Source organism: Eptatretus burgeri, chromosome 5 (assembly GCF_056783735.1).
Source record: "Eptatretus burgeri isolate ZD-2024b chromosome 5, Ebu_testis_v1, whole genome shotgun sequence".
NCBI lineage: Eukaryota > Metazoa > Chordata > Myxini > Myxiniformes > Myxinidae > Eptatretus > Eptatretus burgeri.
This window is the reverse complement of record NC_140965.1, coordinates 26,283,907-26,289,312: the sequence shown is the minus strand read 5'-3', so window position 1 is coordinate 26,289,312 and position 5,406 is coordinate 26,283,907.

The following is a 5,406-nucleotide window of genomic DNA, read 5'->3' as shown; positions in this document are numbered from 1 at the left end:
CCTGTCTCGGGTCCTGCGACGAGCGTCTCCTCCTCGACCTCAGTCGCGTTGCTGGCTTCTCCCTCTGCAGCTCCCGGCACCGACGCGAGCACCTCCTCGTCCGCCTTCGCCGCCGCCACCTCTCCACAGCTCCGTCTCATCACCCTCTCCGTCTCCTCTCTTGGCTCGTCCCAACTCTTCACTCTTGACTTCTCCCCTCCGAACCCACAACTCTTCTTCCCAGCTCCACCGACAACTCGTTCCAACGCACCACTCTCAACTTCACTTCTCGAACCCACAACTGCCTCTTCTTCCCAGCTCCACCGACAACTCGTTCCAACGCACCACTCTCAACTTCTACTTTACTGACGAACGCAGCCGTTTATATAAGCCCCGTGGCTTCGCTCCTTCACCTTTGACCCTCTGCCTCCGACCCTTCACCTCTCTAACTGGCTCCCCATTGGACCGAGGAAAAGTGGGCGTGAATGCTTTTTGATCCATGAATTTGCATATAGCGTCCTCACTCCAACGCCCTGGATGCGGGGCCAAATCGCCCCAGCTCGCCGATAGGACGGAACAGAAGTGGGCGTGAGTCGTTTTTGATCCGTTTTTCTTCGGAAAGTCTGTGATGTCTCTGAACACGCTGCTCGGTGCGCGCCCCGCACGAGTCCAGCATCGGCGCCCACAAGTGGCGTGGGAATGACGGTGATGCGATGGTGGCGAGTTATGACGGTGAAGGTCGTGGCTGTTGTTGTGAAGCGGCATTGTGGTTGGTGGTTGTTGTTGTGAAGCGGCATTGTGGTTGGTGGTTGTTGTTGTGAAGCGGCGTTGTGGTTGGTGGTTGTTGTTGTGAAGCGGCGTTGTGGTTGGTGGTTGTTGTTGTGAAGAGGCGTTGTGGTTGGTGGTGGTAGTAATGGCGGCTGGTCCAAAATAAAGATAGTAAAAGAAAAACGGCTATCCTGAAGAGTCGCAGCCCGACTGAATGACATTTATTCCCTCGAAACAACGGGTTTGGGCCTAACTACACATACACTTACAGAGATATCTCACCTAAGGGACCTGAATGGTGGTTTGTGAATTTCGTCAACCACAACACGACCCCCTCCCCTTTTTACAGACTCGTCCCGAGTCGTCAAATTTTCGTGTGCCATCATGTGTAGTTTTCCCCGAGTACATTTTACCTACGGATCCCCGAGTGCGACATTCATGGTATTCGTGTCCCCAAAATAAATAACCTGAGGGCTGAGTAACTACCTAAACAAACTCACTCACACGGACGAATTAAATAAAATTGCCGGCGCTAAGACAGACATGCCGGGGGCGCACTCATATGTACAGTACATCTTAACTTAACTTACAAATTTTACACTAAACCATGGCCCAGGATCACTGAACTCTGCAAAAAGAAAGCAGTTAGCAGGGAGCCAGGCTGCTCGCATGCAGTCTCTGGCTCAAACAATGCAGGTGACAGGGAACGTGGCCGGCTGCTCACACGCAGTCCAAGGCCTTCCCTTTTGAACTGAACGCAGTGAACCACAACGGTGCATGGGCTGCACAAACACAGTCTCCGTGCCAGCTCAAGTGGCACACGCAATGAACACAACGAATGGATGGATGAATGGTTTGAACTGAACGCAGTGAACCACAAGAGTGCATGGGCTGCACAAATGCAGTCTCCGTGCCAGCTCAAGTGGCACACGCAATGAGCACAACGGATGGATTGATGGACACAAACACGGTGCACGGGCCGCCACTGCAGGCCCGTGTTGTAGCTGCCAACAGGGCAGTTCTCGCAGCTTGCAAACTGTTGCCTTGCGGATCCTGGCGCACATGGAAATTAACAGGGGGGGCAAAGCAAAAATTGAACGGGGCTGGTGAACAGGGGCAGTGGGCATGGCATGGCAAAGGCAGCAGGCAAACACAGCCCACAGAAGAAGGCCGCTGCAGGCAAACACAGCCGGCAGATGAACTGGCCGGCCCAGACCTTGAAGAAAAACAGCCAGCCGGCAGATGAAGTGGGCCGGCACAGGCCTTGAAGCAAAACACGGCCAGCCGATGGCACAGGCCTTGCAGCAAAACAACAGCTGCCGATGAAGTTGGCCGGCCTCTGCCTTGAAGCAAAACACGGCCAGCCGATGAAGTTGGCCAGCCTTTGCCATTCAGTGGAGGTTGGTGGAGGGAGTGCGGTGGTGCTGGCCACTTGGAAGGCAGGCTCGGACCTACCTACCTGTCTCCCTCCCACCTATTGCCTTTGCCTGTCACTGTACATACCCACTCCCTTAATTTGTCAAACCCCAATTTAGCCCCAACTTTTTTTTTTTCTTTTTTTTTTTACTTCCCCACTATAAATCGTCCCCTAACCCCCTTTATTGTCCTTGTTCGGCTAACCTATTCTGTCACCAAGCCTACTCCCAACCCCTACGTTCCCTTCCCGGAGGGGAACAAGGGAGAGCTAGCGTCCTGTGTCGAGGCCCAACGAAGCCTCAGAATGACCTCCCCAGAGTTCAGCGATCTAACCCAAAGTGGGTCCAGCGGCCCACAACAAGAGCGAGGGGATGGATGGTGCGGAGGGGTACACTTCCTAATCTACCCTAACCATTAACTGTTAAACTTCCCCGGGGCTTTCAACAAGCGCCTCTCGCTTAAACTATTGGTTCTAACAACCCAGATTCCCGTCGCCTGTGTTGGTGTCCTCACAATTTCGGGCCTCGCCCCCCAATTTTCTCTCCGTGCCCTCACACGGTCTCATGGCTGGGACACGTGGCTCCCTTTGGCAGGCACGACCCTCTGCCGATTCTCCGACGATGGCACCCACGGGCACTACACTGCCTCCGAGCCTACCAGCTCCCTAACACCGGGGAGTGCCCCCCATGGCACCTCCCCTGAAACGCACACGTGGCAGGCTGGCTTCCCGGGCCCCTTTCCGAGGGTCACCCGTGCCCACAACACTGCCCACGCGGCTAATGGCGCCCCGGGCCCCGCACCAAGCAGGCGCACCCGTGCCCACTACGCTATCCCGGCCCCCCATGGGCCCTTGGCCTACCACGGCCGACTAGCCTGGTGCCCGGGGTACCCACTCAGCGATACTCACTTTTCGCAGCCACGCTCCCAGCCCATCGACAGGGCTCCTGCACCCCTCCAAACGGGTTTCAAGCCTACATTCACACCAACAACAAAACGACCTCCATTTTTCAATTTGACTACCCCCCTAACTCAATCTACACTGACCCCGGGGTCCCTTGGGTGGGAGTCACTCCTCCCCCCAATCACTCATCGCACCATGCATTCCCCATTCGCTCCACTCACACAGACCCGCTGGCCTCACTCACTCACCAAGCACATGCTTCCACTTCACTCACCAACTCTTCAACACACACACCACTGAACTCTGCCATCCTTCTAACTACATGCCCTAACTAACTCGTGCTCCCACATCGTCCCTTAAACTATAGCACGTTCCATTTAACACTACGTAGCTAAGCCACGTCCCCACTACACATTCACTGTCTGTCACTGTTCTCGAATGTCCCAAAAATTATTTACCCAACCTAAATCTCGCTACAATCCCTCTAACTAATCCATTCCACGGGCTCCATGAGGACTTACCCCTGCCCCATGAAGTCGGTCTAACTAAGCTAACCCTTCCCCCTAACTAGTTTCCATCCTGTGCCCTGGGAAGGGGGTCTTCCACCCCTTGCCCAGGAATCCTGTGCATCCGAAAGTGAGGCTTCCTTTTTTTTTTTTTTTCTTTACATGCGCAGCACCAGCGCGGCAACTCACAGCTCGTGCACTTTGCACCTGCCCGTGACGTCATGCAGCTGCACGTGTTCCTCGTCCCTCCTTGGACGGTACTATCCGGCAGGGATACCCCTCCTGCCGGATTCCAACCCCACGTGCAGCCATGACATCACCGTGCGCATAAAAAAAAACACAAGCCCCACGTCTCGAGGGGTTCCCCACGCGAACACATGTGCTTTGCCCGTTGGAGCTTAGCACACACGATCGTGTGGAGAACCCGTCCGGTCCAAATCCGTAATCCTGCCTAAACTTTGTCCGTCCGCGGGATCGGCAAATCCACCGCGTGCGTTTCCGGACCGGGACTTCACTCTCGCAAGCGAGCACGTGGGGGCCTCGTGCGTTGCACAGCACGGACCTCGTGCTCACTGCTGGGTGAACCCGGCACGGTCCCCGAAACAACTACAGCCGCTACTCGGCTTTCTTTCCTCTCATGTCGCCGTCGTCGCCATTCGACCCACGCACACCGGCGTGTTACGACGCTCACACTCCACACCATTAAACTCACCCCGGGAGACGCGGCTGCATGTTCACACATGCCGACCGACATCTCCCTTACATAGCGCTCTCTCACACACACGGTCTCCCTTGCACTCGGCCGTTCACTCACGCATGCCATTTCCCTTGCACATGTGACTCCACTCACTCGCGGCCTTTCACTCACTCGTGCCTCACTCATACACCGTGCCTCACTCACACACGCGGGGGCACTCAACCGCGGTGTTTCATCCACACACCGTCCCTCACTCACACACGCGGGGGCACTCAACCGTGGTGCCTCATCCACACTGGCCGTTTCATCCACACACACGGCCTCTTCCACACACGGTGCCTCATCCACACACGGTGTGCTGGGAAGCACGTACTCCGGCACAATCGCCACCACACCACTCACACACGGGGTCGCTTCCACACACGGGGACGCACTCACACCTTGCACCACACACACAGGGACAACCACACTGGGGATTCGTGTCCCCACAAGGGTCTCCGGGGCCTCTATACCCCCCAAGCTCTCCGTGCACTTGTCCACAGCACTCCTCCCCTCAACCTCGCAAAGCACGACCGAACTCACCTGGTCGTGACTCGCCTCAAGGGGGCATACTCCCTCCCCTCGTTCCTGGAGGAGGCCATCCAGCTGCTCGCACTGGGTCCCTGCACGGTCCGCGAGCTCACCCCCATTGTCCTCCACTACCTCCGTGTGTGTGTGTGCGTCTCTATCCCCGTCTTCGTCGTGTAGTCTTCCCTCTATCGTTCCCATCTCCCATGTCTCTGCCAACTCAGTCACCTCTTCACCCTTTACCTCCCTTGTCTCTACTATTTTTATTTCCTTTGTCGTCACCTCGTGTCTCGTCTCGCACGTTTTGGTCTCCCCATTTAATTTTTCCCTTTCGGTCACCATTGCACCCCCTCCCAGCTCGTTCGCTCCTACACGTGGAGTCGCCATTTTGAGTTCCCTGCTAACGGCCTTCATGCCCGCCTGCAGGCATCGGCCCATGTTCTGCGTCTCACCCCGCAGCTCTTTCATTTCTTCCCTCATTTGCTTGTTCATTCCTTTCATTTCGTTTTTCATTTCATTTGTATTTGTATCCATCTTTTTGTTCATGCCTTTCATTTCGTTTTTCATTTCAT